Here is a 27,086-nt window from a genome sequence, read left to right on the forward strand (position 1 = left end):
GAAGATCCCACATGCCATGGAGCAACTAGGCCCGTGAGCCACAACAACTGAGCCTGCGCGTCTGGAGCCTGTACTCTGCAACAAGAGAGGCCGCAACAGTGAGAGGCCCGCGCACCGTGATGAAGAGTGGCCCCCGCTTGCCGCAACTAGAGAAAGCCCTCGCACAGAAAGGAAGACCCAACACAGCAAAAAATAAATAAATTTTAAATAGATAAATAAATAAATAAGGTTCGAAAGCAAATGATAAAAACCCAAAATTAAAACAAATAAAAGATAAATTATAGGGCTTTCCTGGTGGCGCAGTGGTTGGGAGTTCACCTGCCAATGCAGGGGACACGGGTTCGTGCCCCGGTCCGGGAAGATCCCACATGCCGCGGAGCGGCTGGGCCCTTGAGCCATGGCCTGCGCGTATGGAGCCTGTGCTCCGCAACGGGAGAGGCCGCAGCAGTGAGAGGCCCACATACCAGGAAAAAAAAAAAAAAGATAAATTGTAGCATCTGGGGAGATACAGTCAATCCTCATTATTCACTGATTTCATATTTGTGAGATCTGCCTACTTGCTAAAAGTTATATACAACCCCCAAATTAATACTTGTGACACTTCTGCAAGCTTCAGACATGTACAGAAGAGCAAAAAATTTGAGTTGCCTATAGTGCACGTGCCCAGCACTCTGCCTTATTGTTTCAGCTCTCATTCAGTAAACAAATGTCCTCTGTGTGGTCCATTTAGTGCCACGTTTTTATATTTTGGTGCTTTTTGTTGGTGATTTTGCTATTTAAAATATCCCCAGCATAGTGCTGAAAAGCTGTCTAGTGTTCCTAAGCACAAGGCAGCCTGATGTGCCTTATGGAGAAATCATGTGGTAGACGGGCTTCATTCATGCAGGAGTTAGAGGGCTGCTGCCCATGAGTGAATGCTAATGAATCAACAATATATATTCAATAAGGTGTCTTTTTAAACAAACACACAAAACAAAGTTATTATTGATCCACTGACAAAACTGTTGTGACCAGAGGCTCACAGGAACCTAACTCTGTATTTCCCTTAGGAAGCAACAGTTCAATATTTGCTAATTCAGTGTTCACAACAACTTTATAAACTTAACTACTGTGAATAATGAGAACTGACTGTATTTATCTACAAGTTTTTTTTTTTTAAGGAGCAATATTATAAGCCAAAAAATTAAGTTATGTCAATCACTTCAACTTAAACTTAACGTGATTTTTAAAAATATTTTAATGGTTAATGAAGTTTCTTATAATACATTAAGTATGGAGGGGGGGTAATTTATTTCGAATTAAAAATAAATATCAGCTCGGGACTTCCCTGGTGGTCCGTAAGACTCTGCGCTCCCAATGCAGGGAACCCGGGTTCAATCCCTGGTCGGGGAACTAGATCCCGCATGCACATGCATGCCAAAACTAAGAGCTCGCATGCAGCAACGAAGATCCCATGTGCTGCAACTAAGGCCCGGCACAGCAAAAATAAATAAATATTTTAAAAATATATGTATCAGCCAACCTTTATTGAATGCTTACATAGCACACAGTTAATTAAGCACTTTACTACTCATGGATAACCTTGCACATGGTAAAAATTCAATAAAATATTGCCTAATATTATTTATAGCATTAAATTCCTACAATCACTCTGTGAGGTAGGTATATGAGCAAACCTTCAAGGTAATGGGAATCTGAGAATGTTATCTAATCTGGTTGGGTCTGAATGCAGTGTACACACAACTATATAAGACTGTCTCTGATAGTTCATTCAGGCTATGACAAAATTAAATTATCAACTGTGGTCGTCTGTAATGAAGAAGGCTTTGGGGACTAAGTGAAAGCAGTAGTACAAAACTATGAAGGGAATGACGCAGACATACAAGGAAAACAAAGTAGGACTATTGCTTCTAATAGCGTTGGAGAGTTCAAAAAAAAAAAGAAAGTGACATTCACAGTGTAAATTCTTGACTCAAAGCACTGACAAAAAACAAGGCAGTTACTAAGTACAACATAAAAGAATTCTTCTCCAAACTCTAGAGCAGCAATCAGCAAACGTTTTCAGTAAAGGGCCAAAGAGTCATTTTTTTAAGGTCATGGAAGGTCTCTGTCACAATTACCAAACTGCTGTTGTGAAGTGAGAGCAGCCAGAAACTATACATAAATTAATGTGGCTGTGTTCCAATAAATCCTTATATATGAAATTTTGAATTTCATATAATTTTCACTTGTCATGAAATAGTATCACTCTTTTGATTTTTTTCCCAATTACTTTAAAATGTGAAAAACATTTTTAGCTGTGGGTCATACAAAAACAAGTGTAGGCCACATTCGACCTGCAGACCATAGTCTGCCAACCCCTGCTCCTAGACCTTGCAAGACCAAAATGCATAGTCTGATTTTGTTAACTGCCTAATTATAACATCAAGCAACGTTAAAGAAACAGAAACGTAGTGGTTATCAAACTGATTTATCTGCAAGAATCTTGCAAAGTCCCTAAGATCATGATATTAGGAAATCCCACCATAATCCTATATCATTTGTACCAGAGGTACAGAAACTAAAAGCTACAGTCCAAATTTGACCCACAATGCTTTTGTAAGTAAAGTTTTCTGGGAACATAGACACATCCATTTACTTATGTATTATCTATGGCTACTTTAGCACTACAATAGCTGTGTTAGGTAGTTTTGTCACAGGCTGTCCAGCATACAAAGCCTAAGATACTTAGTACGTGGCCCCCTACAGAAAAGGTTTGCTGATCCCTAATCTATACAAACAACTCTAGATACAGCATACAGCTAGGCTTGACCAAGGGAGCATAAGCCACAGCCACTCCAAGTTCCCAGTCCCAGAGCCTCTCAAATAAGGGTAAGGCAAAGTACCCTTCAAAACAGGCTCTGTGACTGCATCACTAGCACTGTGATTTTTCTCTTGGCTTTCCACAAAAGATCAACAGCCACTTATCAGAGTAGCCATACACTTGGGAAAGAGAAATACCCCAACCTTTACGGGACTATAAAATCTAACTCTTAAACTAATCCTGAGTACCCAGATAGCACCATCGTGACATACGTGTCAGAATGAAAGATTACAGTAGCCAAATAATACATGAAGTTTTGGCCCAAGTCCATTTATCAGAGAGTGGATCAATCCTCCCATCTTAGGCTTATTTCTCCAGGTATTGAACATACAGCTGAAAAGGGTGGTCTCAGCTACCAACTTACAAAAGCCCACACTTATGCCAGGACAGGTGGAGTAGTGGGGTAGTATCATATCAGGAAAAATCACAGAGCGACCCCTGGAGCTCTCCCGCCAATCAAAAACTTCATTCCTGGGGGAATTATCCAAGAATCAAAAGCAACAAGGGTTGGAATCCCTAGCAGATATTCACTTAGTACAACTGTTTGTCTAATGCAGAACACACAAATGTCCTTAGAGAAGAACAGTATTTTAAACTTAATGACTACAAGCAAAGTTGGTAATCCAAATTTGATCTCTTTAGTGCAGTACCTGGTATAAAGCTAGAGTTCTAGCAAATGGTGTCTCTGTCTCTACAATTTGCTTTCACTTCGCTTGGACAGCAGTACATATTCACTATATTGCCTCAGGTTAAGTCAAGTTTCTACTTTCATATGACCTTAGTTATCTAATGACACCATTCGGCATCACACTGGTCCACTACACTGATAAACTGAAGCCAAAAGGACCTTGTGAGGAAGAAACAGCAATACTCTACATGCCTTAAAAGGACAGGTATGCCAGAAGGCAGAAAATAAGTCCCAAGAAAATACAGTGTCCGGCCACCACTCTGAAGTTCTAGGAGCCAGTGGAGAGTGGCAACTCTGGATATTCCCTCAAAATAAAAAGCAGGTCATTACCTTGTACCTCCTATAACAAAGAAAGAAGCAGAAAGCTTGCTGGGCCCGCTTTGGATACTGAAAACAACATATACGAATTTGTGTGTGCTGCTCTATTTACTGAATGACCTGAAATCCAGCAGTTTTAAGTTTATCCCAGAGGAAGAGAAAATGTCCTAGCCAATCCAGGTTGCAGTTCAAGTAGCTCTGTCACTTGACCATAATGACCCTCTGACTGCAATGGTGTTCCAAGGGTCAGCGTATCAATGCCATAAGGAACTATTGGCAAATGCCTCTAGGAAAATCACAGTAAAGACCCCCTAAGAGTTCTTAGGGCAAAGTCATACTTTCTTTATCAAACTAAGACGCTCTTTTGAAAATAATTCTTGTACCTTTTGTACTGGTAGAGAATGAACACATGGCCACAGGTAACTATAAAACCTGAGTTGCCCGTCGGGAACTGTCATCATCTGATCTACCAAGTCAAAGCTGATGTGACAGAAACACTCCATCATCAAGCGGTTATGACACATGCAGAGCAGGATTCAGGCTGGGTTGTGAAGCACGAGCAGATAGCTCACATTTTCGGTGTGTCCATTCCTGATGCACTGCAACTTCCTCCTCACACAAGGCCTATCACGGCATGGAGGATCCTCCAAGACTAGCTAGCTGAGAAAGAAAATATATGACCCTGGATTACATGACTCTGCACGACATGCTGGTATCACCCAGAAATTGATTCTGTCTATCCTACTGCTCCATCTGGAGTAACTGTTAAGGAAAGTTAGAAAGAGAAATCCTCCCACTGGGCAGTACATCTCATGATCCACACTGTCAATAAAGGGAAACAGAGTGAGGTTCATATCCATTCTTAAAAGGGGAGCAACTGGGCTTCCCTGGTGGCGCAGTGGTTGAGAGTCCGCCTGCCGAGGCAGGGGACGGGTTCGTGCCCCGGTCCGGGAAGATCCCACATGCCGCGGAGCGGCTGGGTCCGTGAGCCATGGCTGCTGAGCCTGCACGTCCGGAGCCTGTGTTCCGCAACGGGAGAGGCCACAACAGTGAGAGGCCCGCGTACCGCAAAAAAAAAAAAAAAAGGGGGGGTGCAATCATGTTGCTAGTAGTGAATTGCATTCACTACTATCACTACCAAGCTCAGGTCCTCAAAAGACACAGGTATGGACAATAATTTAAGGAAGATATACATAGATGGACCTGTTAGAATTAACGAAGTGTGAAAATATTTCTGTCCTATGCAAAGGCTCGCCAAAAGTCCTAGCTGTGGCGGAGACTTCCATAAACATGTGGAATCATGAGGCAAGATAATCCATTCCTTGGAAGTCAGTCAACAACTTTCACCAGCAACTTCAATGCCTAATCAATGGCCTCACAAAAAACAGCCACCATCACAAAAGAGGCTCAAGAAATTGTACCAACTTGCACTTCACAAAAAGGTTGACTTAGCTACCCTGCCAATGTACCACCTTTCACTAGGTTATGATATAGTAACAAACAATCCTAAAACCCTTAATAGTTCACAACAGTGGTTCTTAAATATCTGGGGCTGATAACCTCTTTATACTCTTAAAAATTGAGGCTATCTGTCATACAGAGTGAAATAAGTCAGAAAGACTAAAGCAAATATCATATAATAATGCATATATGTGGACTCTAGAAAAATGGTATAGGTAATCTTATATGCAAAGCAGAAATGGAGGCATAGACGTAGAGAATAAATGTATGGATACCAAGGGGGAAAGGGGTAGAGTGGGAGGAACTGGGAGACTGGGATTGACACATATACATTATTGATAACTATGTATAAAATAGACAACTGATGGGAACATACTGTATAGCACAGGGACTGTATGTGTATGCCTGATTCATTTTGTCGTACAGTGGAGACTAACAACATTGTAAAGCAACCATACTCCAATAAAAATTAATTTAAAAAAAAAACAACGAGGCTCTCGAACTTCTGTTTACATGAGCTTTAACAATATTTACTACATTAGAAATTAAACAATATTTAAAATGTGTATTTATTAATTTTAAAATAATAAACCAACTACATGTAAACACAAATAAAATTTTTATTTTAAAATAAGCTACATTTTCAAAAAAAACAAAACAATAAAGTTTTAAGAAGTGTTGTATTTTTAAAAATCTCTTTAAGGTCTGCCTTAACAGAAGACATCAGATTACCATATCTGCCTCTGCATCCAGTCAGCTGCAATATGTTGTTTTGGTTGAAATACATGAAAAAAAAAATACAAATTCACAGATGTGTAGTTGGAAAAGGGAGGAATATTTGATGGCTTGTTTGAATATCTATGAATCTTATTCTTTGATTCTATATCAAAACTCAACAAGCAACAGTGTCTTAAAGGTTCACTGAAGAAACTAACACAACATTATAAATCAACGATATGTCAATTGAAAAATATATTTTTAAAAGGTTCACTGAAATACAGAATCTTATCAATTAACTTTTGTACTGTTGCATTAAAATCCATCAGTCTGGCAACATGAATCAATCTTTTGTCCATGTATAATTTTGCAACATCATTCATCAGTCAATCATAAATACTGGTCCACTGAGTTTGGTATAGCTCCCAAATGTTGGCATTTCATTATACAACATCAAATTAAAAAAAAAAATTGCATTCACTACTATCACTACCAAGCTCAGCAGAAAAAGCCTAAGTACTGGGAAGCTGTCAAGCACACACTGCCTGATAATTTTCTAAAATTTTAATTTACACTTGAAACCTCAGATTTTATCACTGGCAACAAATACTGCCAGTTGCTTTCCTTGAAGTAAAGGCTCACTTCAGCTGACAAAATGTCTGTCAAATGCTCATGTCAAAATAACCCTAGTGAATCACTGTTTCAAGTGAAAATTATATTCCATAAAGAGGCTAGTTCAGCTCATAACTCAAATAATCACAAGTGCTCTTCCGTGTGACAACCACCATATTTCAGCATGCAGAAGTGCTTCATCAACACTTCCTGCTTCATGTAAAAAGACCTGTAAAAAGATGCGTACTCAAGATCAAGATTTTTTAAAATTAGTAAGTTTCATTGCTTCATCAAGTACATTCTCAGGTATAATATTTTTTGTTTACTATAAATATATGGTGACAAAGAGCACCGTTTGAAGCAACTGCACTGATTTTTCCTAAGGCACCAGCAGTTTTCCCCACCATAGCTTATGAACCATAGTGCAATTGTCAACACAATGAAAAAGGAACTCAGTATTATTATTAGAATAGTTGTAACCCTTAAAGGGTCTTGGGCTCAACATATAGCACTTTGAGCACTACTGTTTTACTAGAACAAAAATATATTTCTCATTTTTGTTATGTTGACTTTGGGTTGGTTACAGGTATCTTCTTCATTCTGGAATCCTGGCAAAAGAAAAAGCCTTTATCTGGCACCTGTTTTTCTTGTGGCAGAGGAAAATGAGCAAAATAAATTCATGCAATGGCTTCCAGAGCTTCTTCTTAGACATGACCTATATCACGTCTCATCTTCCATTGACTTTGGTCAAGTCCCATGGCCAAGCTTGATGTCAATGGAAAGAAGGAAGTACTCCTCCCATAGGTAGGGACCCCGCAGAGAGAAGCCCAGTAAAGAAGGGAATCAAATTGTTTAGAATAATACAATCTACCATGAGCAGCAACTGAGTCCCTCTCACCTCCACACTAAACAGTACCATATTTCACTGTGGACAAAGAGCCACCTGGTAGCAAGCTGATAACACTCAGGATCTTTCCATCATGAAGGAACTTATCTCTGTGAAATAGACACTTGGCTTTTGTAAACAACCTTATGCTGACTACCCTGGAAACAAGTCCATTATTTATAACCTTCTTATTTTGAAGGGAGAATCCATTTTAGGTTCTAGAAAACCAATTCACATACCAACTTAGAACACAAACCTTTCATAAATTATAGTTTTTAGGTGAGAGCTTATTATAGTTGTTTGATGTCTAAATACAAAAAGGAGGTATACATACTAATAGGGACAGTTATGTATCTACTAGTGTGGACATCCATCATATTCATCACTACTAAAAATTTCAACACACTTTAATTTGTGGGTATTTCTACAAATTTTATGACCTACTGCCTAATATATTAATGTAATTTCTAATTTGCTCATATAATCTCTAATGTAGAAAATAGAAGTTAAAATTTCCAGCCTCCTTTACAGCTAAGGACATAGCACATTATTCTGTATTACATAAATCTCCAAGAGACTTTGATTTGGAAGTAAGCAACGAGGAGAACTTCCATTTTTGCTCAAGCCCAAGGCAACAGATACATTTGACTTTTGATGGTGGTGGCAGCCATTTTCCAGTGGTTACAATATAGAGTTCCTGTCACTGAAAAAGTACCACAGCCAACAGTAGTACCATCTGCAATCAAGTTAAGTACCTGGCAGTTAGTGGTCAGCAACAGTAGCTTTCTCAAACCTAGTCCTGCACTATGGTTTTGGGAAATGTTCCCAGAGGCTTGGACTAAAGTCCATATCTCTAGCACGCCCCAATATTCTTTAATAATTCCCTGTTCCGCGAGCTACCCAATATTCTTTAATAATTCCCTGTTCCGCTTACAATAGCCAGGGTGAGTTGTGTTTATTATAAAGGACTATGATTTACAATACTTGTATTATTCCTATTTTACACATAAGAAAACTGAAAGATTAGATTGTTAGGTAATCTGCTGATATCTGGTTTCTCAGATTTGAAAGCTTAGACTTTGCTCTTTTATATTATACAAATTCTACAATTAATTACTTAAATAGTACAGGACAGTGACTGAAACAAATTTATCATGATTCTTCTAAAGCAGCAGTTGGCAAGCTATGGCTAATGGGCCAAATCCAACCTGCTTTAGTACAATCCACAAGCTAAGAATAGTTTTTACATTTTTAAATGGGGGTGGGGGAAAATATTAAAAATTACATGAACTTCAAATCTCAGTGTCTATCATAAATAAAATTGTACTGGAACACAGGCCATGCCCACTCATTTACATATTGTCTATGGCTGCCTTCCTACTACAACAAGCAGACTTGAGTAGCTACCTAAAATATTTACTCCCTGGCTCTTTACAGAAACAGTATGCCGACCTCTGCTCCAAAATTCTTCTAAAATAACTGAGGAAATGCCAATGTAAACTAATGTTAAAGTAGATATATGTGTATTTCTATCATAGTTGATTACCTACTTTGAGAATATAAGACATGGAACACTGCACAATTTAACTCACAGTTAAAGCTGAACCACGAAGTCCAATTTTTTTCTGTCACTTACCTGCTTCTACAGCAAGGGCAAACACATCAAATTAAAAGATAGTGTCAAAAAATGTTATTTCCAGGACAATACCAAGTCACCAAGAGCCAAATGTACCTGACTATTCATTTTCTGTAGAAACTGAGAAAGCCAGCAGTAAGGGAGATTTTTTTTTTAAAAAAATAACTGGCATTAAGGTTTTTTATGGGGGGGAGGGGGGAGAATAGGTTTACAAGATTACAGAAAAGGAACAAATAAGTGTAGTGTCCAAAGGGTTGACGCTTTGCAGGGGATTAGAAAGTCCTCAATTCCTCAAAACTAAGCAAAATGAGCCCAAACAGGACTCCATGACTGGAACATGCAGCTGCTAAGAAATACTCAAAACAGGGTGCCTTGTGTGCATGCCAAAATCCAGAGCCCAAAAGTCACCAGATCAGTACCCATCCCTGATTCTCTTCTGCTCTTTCAGTATCTATGAACTGAGTTACCTAGCAAAAAAAAATCATTTGTCCCTTTGAAGTACTCAGATTCAAACACTTTTCCCGTCATGTAGTTTAATAACGTTTTAGAAAAAAAAAATATTTCCCATCTGTTGGTAGTATTTCTAGCTCTATCTGACTATCTCCAGGCCCCAAAATTATGTTACTGTGTGGAATAAGTCATGTATAAGCCTTTATTCATATGCCATTCGGAAGGCAACTAACAGAAATCAGTTATCTAAGGATTCTGTGACATAATCCAAATAGGCTCAGAATAAAGTAGAGGGAATTACTTCTAAATAAGGAGAAACAGTCACAAAGTTTTATACTTTACCTTCATTTAAAAATTAGGACACAAATTGGAACAACTTTTGAGAATCTATGAGATTTGACCTCACCATATAAAATAAAATACAAATCTACCACTGATAAAAGGTTTGGAACGTAAGCTGGTTGTTCAGAACTATTCTCTCCAGTGAATGAGGTTATATATAATGTATTATACTTGATTCTAAGATAGCTCAGGAAAACTAATAACCAATCCCCCCCAAAAAAGGATCACAGAATCAGATATAATGCTGACTAAAGATGTTGTTCAACTCCTTTATTTTATAGATATCGCAGCTCTGGTGAAGAGAAAGTTGGGTCACTTGCCCAGTGTCACCGTGGTACAAATAAAATCAAAACTGGTAAGAGAGCCAGATCTATGACTCAGTAAAGCCATATGTTTTCAGATTTCATCATCTCTACATATCAAGTATTTTTTTAATGTATATACATCCCAATATGGCATAACTTTATCAGTATGTATCAGAAGCAATATTTTAAAAACATTTGCATTAGATTGTATTAGTTGGTGTTGTTTCACATAGTAAAGTAGTAAATAGGCTGAGTGAGAAACCAGCTGCACTCCAGAACACCTGTGGTATACTCCCTGCCTCACCTATGGTGAAATCTCAGATTAATTTTTCACCACCCAAGAGTAAAGGGAGTTTTCCCACTATATGTAGTCCTAGATACTCTTTCGTCCTAAATACCACTACGTACAATTTGTTCCAAGTTGATTCAAATGGATAACTGTGAGGGAATTTCAGAAATAAATTAAATACAATTATAGCAAATTAAAAATTTTGTTAGATTACTCAAATTGGCCTGGCTGCATTGCAAAACTTCTTCCAAAAATACTCCCAGCAGTCAGACTTTTAAATTGCTATACTCACTCTGGATTAGGCATCTTACTCTGGATTAGGCATCTTACTTTTCACTCCCAGACCACTATCCTTCGCTTTCAGGTTTCTCCAGAGCCAAAGGATTGACTAATTTGAGCCCCACTCTACTCCATATTTATTTCCCTCACCTACCCAGGCAAAGCTGGCCCCAAGTTCTATATATTTCTACTTTTTTTCTATGTAGATCTCTCTAGTCCTCATTCACAGAACCTCCACAGAGTGTGATATCCCACTTACTTTGCTCCCTAAAATGAACTAATACTGCTTCCATTTCCCCCTGCTCTTTTTCCGTTTTCCACACAGCTCTCCTCAAAGTCTATTTAGCTCTTGCTCTTCACAATTCCTGCTCTCACATTCCTATTCAGCTGATGCTACCCCGCTTGAAGACTGGTTTACAACCAACACATGTAACACTACTACCTGCTATGGACCCAGAGAAGGTAAACTGATCTGCCCAGTATCTCATGTCTGAATAATGGCAAGGTCAAGATTTAATACAACAGAGAAATTCTTCACCAACCAAGCATACACCTTACCCAGAATTTTATCAAACATTGTTTCAAAAATAATTCAGGGGACTTCCCTGGCAGTGCAGTGGTTAAGACTTGCGCTTCCAATGCAGGAGACATGGGTTCTATCCCTGGTCGGAGAACTAAGATCCTACATGACGTGTGGTGTGGCCACAAAAAAAAAAAGAGGGCCACAGAAGAATGAAGAGAACAATGTAAAAAAAAATTTTTTAATTTAACACTAATGCATAACACAAATAAGAACAGAAAAATAAATGGAAGTAGTAATGAAGCTATAGTACAAAAACACTTGTTAAATTCTTAAGCTTTCCCAAAGACGATATACAAATGACCAATAAGCACATGAAAAGATGCTCAACATCATTAGGTATTAGGCAATTCCAAATCAAAACCACGGTAAGATACCACCACATGCCCATTAGGGATAGCTATTACCAAATAAACAGAAAACAAATCTGTGCATCAAAGCACACAATCAACAGTTAAAAGGTAACCTAGAGAAAAAAAAATAATAAAATAGAGAAATTGTTCCTCAAAAAAAAAAAATGCAACCTAGGGAACGGAAGAAAACATCTGCAAGTTATATATCTATTAAGAGATTAATATCTATACTATATAAAAACTCCTACAGTTCAACAGTAAAAAAAAAAAACAAAAAACTGATTTTAAAATAAGCAAAGGATTTGAATAGACATTACTCCAAACAAGATGTACAAAAGACCAAAGCATATGAAAAGATGTTCAACATCACTGATCACTAGGGAACCGCAAATCAAAACAATGATATCATCTCATATCCATTAGTATGGATATTATTAAAAAGCCCACACCCACAGAAAATATGTGCTGGCAAGGAGATGGAAAAATTGGAACCTTTGTGCACTGTTGGAGAGTATGTAAAATGGTGCAGCTTCTATGGAAAACAGTATGGCAGTTCCTCAAAAAATTAAAATTGAATTACTATATGACCCTGCAATTCCACTTCTGGGTATATACCCAAAAAACCTGAAAGCAGGGTCTGGAAGAGACAGCTGCACATCCAGGTTCCTAACAGCATAATTCACCACAGCCAAAAGGTGGAAGCAACCCAAGTGTCCATCGATGGATGAATGGATAAACCAACTGTGGTCTATACATACAATGGAGTAAAAGTCAACCTTAGAAAGGAAGGAAATTCTGATACATACTATTAAACACATTAACCTTGAGGAACATTAAGAAAGAAGCCAGTCTCAAAAAGACAAATACCATATGATGCCATTTATAAGGTATCTAGAGTAGTCAAGTTCATAAAAACAACAAGTGGATGTGAGGGACTGGGGGGGGGGGGGGGATTAGTGAGTTGTTCAATGAGTACAGACTTTAAGTTTCACAGGATGAAAAGAGTTCTGGAGACTGACTGCACAACCACATGAATGTACTTACCATGACCGAAAAGTATACATAAGATGGTTAAGACAGTAAATTTTTTGTTGTGCCTTGCCACAATTAAAAATACTGTTAAAAGTTTAAAAAGACAGAAACTAACAAGTGTTGGAAAGGATTTGGATGAATTAGAACACTTGTACATTGAGAATGTAAAATGGTACAGCCACTGAGGAAACAATACAGAGTTCCTCAAAATATTAAACATAGAATTACCACTTGATCCAGCAATTCTGGGTAACTACTCAAAAGGAATTGAAATCAGTGACTCAAGATATTTGTATACCAATGTTCACAGAATTGTATACAATATTCACAATAACCAACAAAAGAAAGCAACCCAAGTATTCATCAACAAATGAGTGGATAAACAAATTACGGTATATACATAAACAACAGAATATTATTCAGCCATAAAAAGAAATAAAATTCTTTTTTACTGATAGTCAAAGGTACAAGCTTCCAGTCATAAGATAAATTAAGTTCTGGGGATATAACATAGAACATGATGACTACAGTCAACAACACTATATTCCATATTTAAAAGCTGCTAAGAGGGTAAATCTTAAAAAGTTCTCATCACGAGAAAAAGTAACATTGTATGAGGAGACAAATGTTAACTAAACTTATCGTAGTAATCATTTCACAATAGATACATATACCAAATCATTATGTTAGATACCTTAAATTTATAAAATGTTCTCTGTCAATTATATTTTAATAAAACTGCGGGAGAATTTTTTTTTAAAGAAGTGAAATTCTGATATATGCTGTAACGCTTAACATTATACTAAGTGAAATAAGCCAGACACAAAAGAAGAAATATTTTGTGATTGAATTTACATGAGATACCTAGAATAGGCAAATTCTTAGAGACAGACAGTAGAATAAAGGTTACCAGGTGCTGGGAGAAGAGGGGAATGAGGAGGTATTGTTTAATGGGTACAGAGTTCCTGTCTGGGATAATGAAAAAGCTCTAGAAATGGATAATGGTGATGATTCACGACACTGTGAATGTACTTCATGCCACTGAATTCTACACTTAAGATTGGTTAAAATGGTAAATTTTATATTCAGTGCATTGTACCACGGAAAATCCAGGTTTCTACAAGCAAATGAAAAAGAAAAAAAAGAAGCTAAAACTGCTAAAAAATTCACGACTGTAATTTAAATTTTAAAAAAAAGACTGTGTATCAGTCCCTGTTACTGACACCACAAAGATATTTCTATCATAAGTCCTCATGAAAAGGACATTGGTATATAAGGAAGAGCATCTTCAATAATAAAACATTCTAGAGTAACAGGCCCTTAATATACATGAGTAGTGTATCTCAAGACCTTCAGAGAACTTGTGAATATAGCCACAGGCCTACAGTTCCCAAACAGGCCACTGAGGCACCCTGGAGTGCCAGAATGAATTCACAGGGGCAATATAAAAGTTTTTAAATTTGAGGAGAAAACAGTAATACCCAGCATCTATCGGAAGCCACAACTATCCTGTAAGATTTAAATTGAGTTTTTAAAAGAATTTAAGGGGGTTTTTTTCATTAAAAAAAAGAAAAGCCATAGTAATCTGTGTGACAATAGCAAGCAGTCAAACAAAGGTATAACTGAAGTTGCAGAAGTAAGGTGGGAAAGAAAAAAATCTTAAGTTTTTCTGAATTCTATTAAAGTATAAATCTAGAAATCTAAGAAGCTTAGCAGAATCCAAGCAAAATTTTAAAACTACACAATAATAAACAGAAAATTGAACATATTATAATCAAACTGCTAAAAAATCAGTGCTAAAAAGAAAAATCATAAAAGCAGCCAGAAAAAAATAACAAATTAAATACATAGGAACAAAGAACTGTAGATTGTCCATCAGAAATCAGAAATAATGCAAGAAAGAAGATAATGGATGGACTTTTTTTTTTAGGTACTCAGCTACAACAGTGATGACACATAATTCTATATCCAGTGAAAATGCTCTTCAAAAATGAAGGATAGGGGCTTCCCTGGTGGCACAGTGGTTGGGAGTCCACCTGCCAATGCAGGGGACACGGGTTCATGCCCCGGTCCAGGAGGATCCCACATGCCGCGGAGCGGCTGGACCCGTGAGCCGTGGCCGCTGAGCCTGCGCGTCTGGAGCCTGTGCTCCACAACGGGAGAGGCCGCAACAGTGAGAGGCCCGCGTAGCGCAAAAGAAAAAAAAAAAGGATACTTTATTAGACAAACGAAAGTTAACAGAATTCCTCACCAGCAGTCCTGACTGATAAAAACATTAGAGAAAGTTCTTAAGCAGAAAGAAAACAACACAGATAAAAACTATGATCCACTCAAAAGAATGAAGAGTGACAGAATTGGTAAACATGCATGCTAATATAAAAAAGTTTCATTTTTTAAATTCCTCTAAAAGGTAATTAACTGTTTAAAGCAAAAATAATAATATATCCTCAAGTTTATAACACCTACGGGAAGAAAATATAGAGCAAAAATACTACAAAAACGGAGAGAAACAGACTATTGTAAGTAACATTATATGTAAAGTGATACAATTTTACTTGAACATAGTCTGTGAAAAAAAAAAGTAAACGAAGATGTAGCTAAAAGCCAACATGGAAATAAAATGGAATGCTAAAAATGACTAAATCAACAAGGCAGCAAATTTTTAAAAAGAAGCAACGTATACCAAGGTAGTATACTTAAATTCAACCACATTAATAATTACACTAAATGTAAATGATCTAAATCCAATTCAAAAACAAATTGTCAGCCCAAATATTTTTTTAAAAGACACAACTATATGCTGTTTAAAAAAACCCCACTTTATAAAAATATAGACAGACAGATCAAAAGTAAAAGAATGGAAAACACACCATGCAAAAATTAACCACAAAGAAACTGTAGTGGTTACATTAAAATCAAACATGGTACTTTCATGACAAGGACTAAGACAAACATTTCATAATGAGAAAATGGTTAACCCATCAAAAAAGACATAAAAAACTTAAATGTGTGCACCTGGCAACATAACTTGTAAATATATATATTTGTATATACATATATATGCAAACTGATAGAACGTAAAAGAGAATAGATCACATTTAGAGCTGGAGGTTAACACTCCTCTCTGCAAATGTTTTATTTTTAAACATAAAAATCATAAAAATATAGAATATCTGAACACTTCACCAACCTAACTCAAACTGATATTTATAGGAAACACCCCCTGACAAAAATAGAACACATTAAGCACAAATACAACATCACCAAGGTAGTCCACATGCAGAGTTATAAAACAGATATAAATCTAAAATATTTAAATCACACAGTTTTTCTGATCACAAAAGAGAGGCATGTACAAAGTTCTCAAATATTTGAAAACAGAACACACACCTTACAAAGGGTCAAAAAAAATCACAAGGAAAATTAGAAGTTATTTTGAATTAAATGAAAATGAAAGGAGTTTATCATAATTTGTGGGATGCAACTAAAACAGGACTTAAAGGGACATTTGTAGCTCTGAATCGCTCTGTATTACTGGATACAAAAGAACTGAGCTTAGATGTCACTTACATAAGCTTAAGAAGCTAGAAAAAGAGCAAGTTAAATTTAGTAAATGGGGAAAAAAAGAAAGTCAAAATCAATGCAATAGGAAATAGACACACAAGAGAGAAAACGCAGTGAAAACAAAAGTCTATTTTTGAATAAATCAATGAAACTTATAGCCATCTCTAACCTCATCAAGAAAGACATATTGCTAATTATGAGAAATAAAAAGGGTAATATAACCACAGATTCCACACTCATTAAGATAATAAAAATATTAAGGTAATAAATTCTACAATTAGAAGAAAAAATTATTTTGAAAAACACTAATTACCAAAACTGGAGAAGAGACAGAAAATTTACACTGCCCCATGTCTATAAAAGAAATTTGATGTGTTATTTTAAACCCTTCCCACAAAGAAAACAAGGCCCAGATGACTTTTCTGGTGAACTGTATCAAACATTTAGAGAAAATACCAAACCTACACAAACTCTTTGAAAAAAAAGAGAAGGCAAACATTTCTCAACTTATTTTCTGGAATTAGCTTTACACCAATACCAGAACCAGACAAAGAGAGTAGCAAAGAAACAAAAACTGTAGGTCAATGTCCCTTGTGAACACAGATGAAAACATCCTTAACAAAATATCAAGAAATCAAATCAACAATATAAAAAAGGGATAGTACATCATGACTCTGGATTCAAGCAAGGATATCTTAACATTTGTAAGTATTAAATAATAAAGGAGAAAACACATATGAGCATCTCAGTAGATGCAGCAAAAACCTCTGATAAAATTCAACACCCATTCACAATAAATATTCTCCGCAAACTATGAATAGAAGAAAACATCCTCAAAATGATAAAGAGTATCTATGAAAGCCTGTAGCTAACATCATACCCAACGATGAAAGACAGAATGGTTTGACATTAAAATTAGGAACAAGGCAAGAATGTCACGTATCACCAACTGTAATACTGTATGTACTGGAGGCCCTAACCAGTTGAAATAAAGTAAGAAATGAAAGGCATACAAATCAGAAAGAATGAATTATCTTTATTCACAGACAGTATGATCAGGTACATAGAAAATCACAAGAAATCAACCCTCCCAAAAGGTGGTTTTTGACAAAGGATAGTCTTTTTCAACAAATGGTACTGAAAAAACTGGGTATTCACATGGTGGGGGGGAAAAAAATGAGCTTACCTCATAACATAAACAAAAATTAAATCAAAGTGATTTAATGTTTGATCACAGATCTACATGTAAAAGCTAAAAACTCTAAAACTTCTAAAAGACATAAGATAAATTTTTTTAGGACACAAAAAGCACAAATCATAAAACAAAAAATTTATAATCTAAACAACCAAAATTTAAAACTTTTGACTCTTAAAAAAAAGAACATGAAAGGAATGAAAAAGCAAGCCATATACTGGAAAAAGTATTCTATGTAATTCTGACAAAGGACTTATATCCAGAACACATAAAAAAAACTTTAACAATTATGTTAAGACATACAGCCCAAATAAATAATGAGCAAAATATTTAAACAGTTCATAAAAGATATATGAATGTCATCAATGAAATGAAAACTAAAACACAAGGAGATACTACAAAACATCCACTAGAATGGCTAAGATTAAAAAAAAAAAAGGCTAAAACTTCCAAGGTGGAGAAACTACTGGCAGGAATATGAACTGGAACGACTACTTTAGAAAACAATTTGGCAGTTCTTTGTAAAATTAAACTACCACTTGACCTAGCAATCCCACTCCTAGGTGGAAAGAAGTGAAAACATTATGTCCAAAGACCTGTCCACAAATATTCATTCACAGTAGCTTTACTTTTAATAGTTCAAAACTGGAAACAATATAAACGTTAATCAACAGGTGAATGGATAAAAAATTGTGGTTCATCCATAGAATGGAATGGTACTAAGAAATAAAAAGGAACTAATTACTGATAGAGACAATTAGCACTATGAATCTTTGTTTTCTTTCCTGGCCACGCCACGCGGCATGCGGGATCTTAGTTCCCTGATCAGGGATCGAACCCGTGTCCCCTGCAGTGGAAGCAGATTCCTAACCACTGGACCGCCAGGGAAGTCCCAACATGATGAATCTTAAAACAGGAGAAGAAAGAAAAAACAAAAAAAGCAGGCACAAAAGAAAAGTGTATGTACCACTTTCTATTGCTGCTGTAACAAATTACCCCAAATTTAATAGCTTAAAAGAGCACAAAAGTATTACCTTATAGTTCTGTAGGTTAGAAATCTGACACAGGTCTCACTGGGCTCAAATTAAGATGTAAGAGTAGGGCCACATTCCTCCATGGAGGCTTATAGGGGGAGATTGATTTCTTTGACCTTTCCAGCTTCTAGAGGCAGCCCACATTCCTTGGTTCAAGGGCCCCCTTTCTCAATCTTCAAAGCCTCCTTTGCTAAATTGTATCTCTGTGACCATTCTTCAGTAGTCATCTCTCAGACTAGTTTTTAAGGACTCAAGTAATTAGATTATACTCACCTATATAATCCAGGATAATCCCCGCTTCTCAAGGCCCTTAATTACATCTGCAAAATCCCTTTTGCTATGTAAGGTAAAAAAATACATAGGTTCTGTGGATTAAAGTATGGACATCTTTTATTATGCCTACCAGGAAACAGAATGGAATTCCATTTATATAAAATTTTAAAAGAAGCAAAAGTAATCTGTAGTGTTAGAAAGCAGATCAGGGTGCAGAGTGGGACTGACTGCAGTTGGGAACAGGGAACTTTCTCTGTAATGAACATGAGCCTTGGCCTGAATTGTGGTGGTTACAGGTATACTTATTTGTCAAAATTCAGTGAACTATATAAATACTTCAAATGGATACCTTTTATTATATCTAAAGTATGCCTCAAGAATTTATTGTAAAAGTCATAAATACTATCTTTACTCGGTATTTTGTTCTAGTTGGTTCATAACCTCAATACTCCAACCTATCTTTCTCATATACTTTAAGTTCCCACTATGGCAGTTTTCAGTAAAACGATTTATATGGCTAGGGAGTAAATAATATTTACCATTGGAGAACTATAAATACTTTTTATAACATTATTTCTAAAGAAAAACCTGTTGCAAATTCCAGTTCAAGTATAGGAATTTAGAATAAGTTACAACTGTGGCAGTGGTACATTCCTAAATTCCATATTGTATATTAAGAAATGAAAATCCTGCATGTTGCTGTGGTGTTGCTTCTAGGAGACAGTTCAGAAGCAGTAACTAAGAGGAGCTAAGAACCCAACAGACCTGGGTGTGGCTGTGACTGGGAAATCATCTGTGGCACCACTGGGCAACCACTAACAACATTAAGGTTATATAAACCCAGAAAATTAACCTCACTTCCCTGCAGTAATACTAAACAAATATTCTTCTGCGCACATACAGTAAGTCAAGAAACAGGAATGTCCATCCTATAGGCCACATTTAAACTACTGAGGCCACTAAGAGGACATCTCTCCTCACCTGCAAAACTAAAGGTATAAAAAATTTTTTTAAATCATTAGCTTTCAAAAAGCCTCAGTGTATAGAGGGGTGGGATAGGGCAGGCGGGAGGGAGATACTAGAGAGGGGATATGGGTATATATATGTATATGTATAGCTAATTCACTTTGTTATAAAGCAGAAACTAACACACCATTGTAAAGCAATTATACTCCAATAAAGATGTTAAGAATAAATAAATTAGATATTCATTAAAAAAAAAGAACAAGTGTACAAGGGAAAAAGGAAAGAACACTTTGAAGTGAATCCACTTAGGGGAAGGCAAAATTTCATGCAAAAAGTAAAAAGGTGTTATTGGCACTGTATGGTGACAAATGAAACAAAATATTGTGGAAAAAACCATTTATCCAATATTTACTAAAATTTAGGTTATAACTGCAAGGATGTAATTCTTTCAGAACAAATATAAATCTTGTGTACTTTTCCATATGTACGTTGTAGTTAAATGAAAAGTTTGCTTAAAAACATTAAATCTAATGTTGACTTTTTGGAAAGTATGTTTCCGATAAAACTGTCTGATAGCCAAAAAAAAAAAAAAAAGCCTCAATGTAGAGATATCCTGTTAGAATTTTAGACTTGCAGTTCTAAAATGTAAAAAGAACAGGAAGAATTCTTTTTAAATTCCTGTAGTGACAAGGGTATTTTTTACTTATGTGGCACCAGATGAATTTTCTCAATGGGAAAAAAGAAGAAATCCATTTCCATCATGGATTTAAAACATTGGGCCTGATTCCTGCTGCTGAGGAACTGCATGAACAAGCTTCCTGAAATTATATCAATTCTCTAATGTTAAAAAGATTCCTTCAAAAATGGTAAGTAAATTACCACTTACAGCACAACTTAAAGCATCACTTTTGAAAACAAAAACCCTATACTTGAAAATAGAGCACATTTGACACTGTTATGAGAATTGCATGTGTTATTAAAAAGAAAAACTACGTAAAAGTCAATGTATATAATTTACCCAAACATAAACGACAAGTCTAATCAAAATTACTTGAAAACACGAAGACAAAAAATCCTCATCACATTTTTAATAGCATGAGTTTATATCCAGTCTCTCTTCTTTCTTAATATAAGCATTTATAATACCCCTTCCAAGCACTAAAGGTGTGTCAGCCCTTAACATTCTAGTGGGAAACAGATGGAAGGGAAAAAGTCACCCAAATAAATGTATAATTACTATCAGCAGTAAATACTAAGAGAAGTATTTCTATGACACCAAGAAAGCCCTCTCTAAGCAAATAACATTACTGCAGCCACCTGGTACATGGGGCTTGGTAAAGACTGATGATGACCATTCATGTTTTTAAGACAAGCTATGCTAGCCCCAAACCCAGGTGGCTATGCTGCTGAGTTTCAAAGACACTAGTTATATACATCTTCACAAGGACTCAACATTTTATTTCAGTAAAATTTCACATGTTTTAATTTTAACATGCTAAATTTACCATGTTTAAAGTTTTCAACTGAGTCACTTTGCTGTACAGCAGAAATTAACACAATATTGTAAATCAACTATACTTCAATTTAAATTATTTTTTTCAGAAGTGTAATCAATGGGTCCCGGTCACTGATACCACCATGTTCATGTATCTAACCTCAGAATTTTTATCTAATTTAACTTAATAACATCAAGTAGTGGTAAAGAGCATGGCTAGAGTCAGATTTCCATGTGATCCAAGAACATTACTTAATCTAAGAAAGAAAAAAGGATTGGGAAGGAACAAAAGTAGGAGTGCTTTTCTCTACCTTAGCCAAATAATATAAATTAAAGAGCTACTAGAAGCTTTGTTTTGCTGATTTGTGGACCAGATAAGTAGAAGTATCTAGTTTGCAGAGAGAAAGAATCACATTATGTCCAGAATAGTTTCCACTGAGTCCTTCTCACTCTGTTCCCAATTCCACAACATATCCCCCCACCAAATTTCATGAGATACTTTCCAATAAATTCTCCTTTCTCATCAAGCTCTCAATTATTGGGTTTTGTAATTTTAAACTCAGTCCTAAATCATAAAACAAACCTAGTCTATAATACTCTAGAAGCTTAAAAAATTATAAATGTATAATTAAGTACTAAACAATCAAACCCAGTTAAACAACAATCATATACATAAATGTGCACAAACACATTGGGTTTTAAAATTAAATAAATGTTTAACACCATAATTTTCCATTTCTGTTACTAAGTTGTGCTTTGCTACTTTTCTGATAGTTCTGCCACCTACTATCTCAGATACCCAAGCCAGTTCTTGGTCTTTCTCACTTTTCATGTGGTTATTTTAGCTGGTCTATGTACCCTTTAAGTTTTCTTTTTCCCAAAACCCTTATTAAAGAAAGATTTCTATAAGCAGTAGGTAAACAGATGATTTCCTGCATCTACCTCACATTTTTATGTACCTTATGAACCACTTCGGTTAATTCCATTTTCAATTAGTAAAATGCAAGTCAGAGACTCTGACCTCAGCACTAAACATGTATAATCCTACATAAAAGGTAATCATTGTAAAATGACCATCAGAGCACCAGACTGATTCCCCCAAGCAGCACTGGCCAAGGCTGTGAATATTCAGAAGGCAGTAAATGGTTCAGCAGCATATATAGTAGGGTGTTTGGTGGGTTTCTTGGCCTTCCATGAACTAAATTTTATATATTCACGTATATACATAAAAAATTAGTTACTGAACTAATTTTGATTGGTTCAGTAACATTCTGATTTCTTTAACTTAGGGAAATAATAATTCAAACTGATCAATCTAGAAAAAATGTATTTCTTTGATTTCATGCTGTACTCATTAAATGTAAGACATGGAGTCTAAAATAAGGATTTTCTTACAACTAGTGCTGGCCAGCTAGCATCACGTCATATCTGTCCTTGCTTGTAATTACGCAACCAGCATCAACGTTTGCAGAATGAAGGTCAGCAACTTGGGAAGCTGAAACAATAGTTGACAACTCTTTTAAGCCCTACATATCAGAGTTAAGGTGAAGAGGTGCAGGAGCTGGAGAATAAGAAATGTTTACAACAGTTCCTAAAGCTAAAATAAAAAAATAAACTAGGTCTACCTAATTGCAAAGTCAGCTTAAGAGCAAAGCACCAATGGTTTTTAGTTCTTTTCTGGATTCTTTTAAGAAGTACTCCTACCACTCCTCCCCCCCCAACACTCTTCGTGGCACTGAAGACAATGGAGAAACATTAGTAAGTCAAAAAGTGACTTGGAAGTCCTACTGTAAAAGTGAAAAATTAGGGGAAATACTCTAACCAATTTATTTCATGTATATTTTCCTCTCATTTAACTGGAAGAGTAGTATATAACACAAAAAAAACACTATAAGATACAGATTCTGAGGTAAAGAAAAAAATTTTAGTTTAACAGCATTTTTCCTATTTTATGGGGATACACAAAATAACAAAATATCATACAGCCGATGACACATTAAAATCATTAAAATAGGGGCTTCCTTCGTGGCACAGTGGTCGTGAGTCCGCCTGCCGATGCAGGGGATACGGGTTTGTGCCCCAGTCCGGGAAGATCTCACATGCCACGGAGCGGCTGGGCCCGTGAGCCATGGCCGCTGAGCCTGTGCGTCCAGAGCCTGTGCTCCTCAACGGGAGAGGCCACAACAGTGAGAGGCCCACGTACCAGAAAAAAAAAAAAAAAAATCATAAAAATATGGTAACTTCATAATGAAGAAAGCTTTTCAAAAGTATACCACAAAACTGAGAGGCAATTTTGAAACAATGAAAATTTTGATCAAAATAAAGTCTGCTTTATTTAAAGTCTGCCCCCTGTGATTTCTGCCAGGCAAGCAAAAGTAAAAGACACATTACAAACCAACAAAAAAAAGTATTTGCAAACTCAACACAATGGGCTTATCACACTATATACAAAACTCCTCGGCTTCCCTGGTGGCACAGTGGTTAAGAATCCACCTGCCAATGCAGGGGACACAGGTTCGAGCCCTGGTCCAGGAAGATCCCACATGCTGCAGAGCAGCTAAGTGGGTGTGCCACAACTACTCAGCCTGCGCTCTAGAGCCCGCTAACCACAACTACTGAGCCTGAGCACCTAGAGCCCGTGCTCTGCAACAAGAGAAGCCCGCGCACTGCAACAAAGGGTAGCCCCTGCTCGCCACAACTAGAGAAAGCCTGCGCGCAGCAAAGAAGACCCAACGCAGCCAAAAATAAATAAAATAAGTAAATTAAAAAAAAAACTCCTACAAGTCACTCCAAGACCCATCACCCAGTTAAAAAACATGTGTCAACAATAAGCACATGAAAAGACACTCAACATCATTTGTCACCATGGAAATTCAGATTATAATCACAATAAGATACCACTGGAATGACTGAAACTAAAAGGACAAATATTAAGTTTTAGCAAAGATACAGGCAACCAGAACTCTCAGACATTGTTACTGGAAATGTAAATGTACAACCACTTTGAGGAGCTGTTTGACAGTATCTACTAAAGTTAAATAGACATATATCTATAACTAACTTATAGCCCACCTATTACATTTCTAATATACCAAGAAAACGTTAAGTACTTAGATCTGCCAAAATACATATATGTGAATATTCACCGCAGTTTTATTCAAAGAGCCCAAAGTTGAAAAAACCAAATATCTGTCCATCCAAAATAAAATTAATAATAGTGTTATATTCCCATACATAGCAATGAGGAAAAACCAAAAACACTGACACAACATAGTGGTGACTCATGGATTTACTAAATGAATCTATAATGGACACAGGTCAGTGTAGTACTTCCCTTTGGTGGGAGAGATAACTGACTACAGGGGGAGTACAAGGGAACCTGCTGGATGGCAGGAAATGTTCTCTATCTTGATCTTAGTAGTTACATGGGTTTATAACATGTTAAAAATTAATGGACACAACTAATTTGATGGTAAGAGAAATTAGAAAGTGACTGCCTGAGGTAGGGAGAAAGGAAAACTGAATGGAAAGGAAGCCTGAAGGAACTTTTTCCTGGGGGATGGCAATGCCCTAAATCTAGGACGAGTTGGTTATATGGTCATATAAAGCTGTCAGAACCCATCAAAACTGCACACTTAAGATCTGTTCATTTTACAGGAAGTTATACCTCAACTGAAACAAAGTTTACTGAGTTTAAAATGTGTGTACTCTACCTTATGCAATTTATACCACAATAAAAAAAAACGGTGGAGGAGTCCAAAATACAACAGTTCATCAAAAAAATTACCCAGATATATAAAAAGATGCTCAACTTCACTCAAAGTAAAAAACAAATTAGAAGGATATTAAATACGATCTTTACTATCATATTAGAAAAAGCAAAACTGTTTTATTTGGTTAACACTATGTTGACAAGAGTGTGGGCAAAGAGACTCACATTGGGAGCACCAGAGTGAACTGGGGCAGCCTCTGGAGTAAGTCTGGCAGTAGCTACAGCACTTGCAGACACGCATATCCTTTGACCCAGCAGTTCCAGTTCAAGTAACCCATTACACAGATATCTTCACATACATAAGACAGATAAAGCAAGGTTATTTACGGCAACATTGTTTGTAATAGCAGCATACTGAAGCAACCTAAATATCCATTAACTGTGGGAACAAGTTAAATAAATTAAGGTATATTAATACAATAAAACACCTTACCACCATTAAAAAAGAGGAGGGGAGGCCAGTGTCTTTGTCCTCACGGTGAGACAGAGCCAACTCCCGCCTCTGCAGGAGACCCTCCAACACTAGCAGTCGGGGTCGGAGGAAGATGGTGGAAGACTAAAACACGGAGATCACCTTCCTCCCCACAGATACACCAGAAATACATCTACACGTGGAACAACTCCTACAGAACACCTACTGAACGCTGGCAGAAGACCTCAGACCTCCCAAAAGGCAAGAAACTCCCCACGTACCTGGGTAGGGCAAAAGAAAAAAGAATAAACAGAGACAAAAGGATAGGGACGGGACCCGCACCAGTGGGAGGGAGTTGTGAAGGAGGAAACGTTTCCACACACTAGGAGCCCATTCGCAGGCGGAGACTGCAGGTGGCAGTGGGGGGAAAGCTTTGGAGCCACGGAGGAGAGCACAGCAACAGGGGTGCGGAGGGCAAAGAGGAGATATTCCCGCACAGAGGATCGGTGCTGACCGGCACTCACCAGCCCGAGAGGCTTGTCTGCTCCCCCGCCGGGGCGGGCGGGGCTGGGAGCCGAGGCTCAGGCTTCGGTCCTATCGCAGGGAGAGGACTGGTGGGGTGAACACAGCCTGAAGGGGGCTAGTGCACCACGGCTAGCTGGGAGGGAGTCCAGGAAAAGTCTGTACCTGCCGAAAAGGCAAGAGACTTTTTCTTCCCTCTTTGTTTCCTGGTGCGCGAGGAGAGGGGATTAAGAGCGCTGCTTAAAGGAGCTCCAGAGACGGGTGCGAGCCACGGCTAACAGCTCGGACCCCAGAGACGGGCATGAGACACTAAGGCTGCTGCTGCCGCCACCAAGAAGCCTGTGTGCGAGCACAGGGCACTATCCACACCCCCCTTCCGGGGAGCCTGTGCAGTCCGCCACTGCCAGGGTCCCGGGATCCAGGGACAACTTCTCCGGGAGAACGCACGGCGTGCCTCAGGCTGGTGCAATATCCCGCGGGCCTCTGCCGCCGCACGCTCGCCCCGCATCCGAACCCCTCCCTCCCCCCGGCCTGAGTGAGCCAGAGCCCCCGAGTCCACTGCTCCTTTAACCCCGTCTTGTCTGAGCGAAGAACAGACACCCTACAGCGACCTACATGCAGAGGCAGGGCCAAATCCAAAGCTGAGCCCCGGGAGCTGTGCGAACAAAGAAGAGAAAGGGAAATCTCTCCCAGCAGCCTCAGGAACAGCAGATTAAAGCTCCACAAACAACTTGATGTCCCCTGCACCTGTGGAATACATGAACAGACAGCTAATCATCCCAAACTGAGGAGGTGGACTTTGAGAGCAAGATTTATTATTTTTTCCACTTTTCCTCTTGCGAGTCTGTATGTGTATGCTTCTGTGTGAGATTTTGTCTGTATAGCTTTATTTTCACCATTTTTCCTAGGGTTCTATCCATCCGTTTTTTGTTTTGTTTTTTTTTTACTTTTTAAAAAAACTTTTTTTCTTAATTATTTTTTATTTTAATAACTTTATTTTAGCTTACTTTATTTTTCTTTCTCCCTTCCTTCCTTCCTTTCT

The 27,086-nt window shown here is 37.3% G+C and overlaps 1 protein-coding gene across 4 annotated transcripts in view; it reads right to left on the reverse strand.

Annotated features, from left to right (window-relative positions):
- TBL1XR1 (TBL1X/Y related 1) overlaps positions 1-27,086 on the reverse strand; it is a 188,013-nt gene that overhangs the window by 133,576 nt on the left and 27,351 nt on the right. The window contains exon 2 of one of the 4 annotated variants that reach the window (XM_082655444.1): positions 4,442-4,525. The exons of 2 other annotated variants lie outside the window; for them this stretch is intronic. The gene's annotated coding sequence lies outside the window, so the exon portion shown is untranslated. Of the gene's footprint in view, positions 1-4,441; positions 4,530-27,086 lie in introns of all 4 variants that reach the window. One more of the 4 variants, XM_082655443.1, reaches the window with a different exon arrangement.

Source organism: Grampus griseus, assembly GCF_964374135.1.
Source record: "Grampus griseus genome assembly, chromosome: 5".
Lineage (NCBI taxonomy): Eukaryota > Metazoa > Chordata > Mammalia > Artiodactyla > Delphinidae > Grampus > Grampus griseus.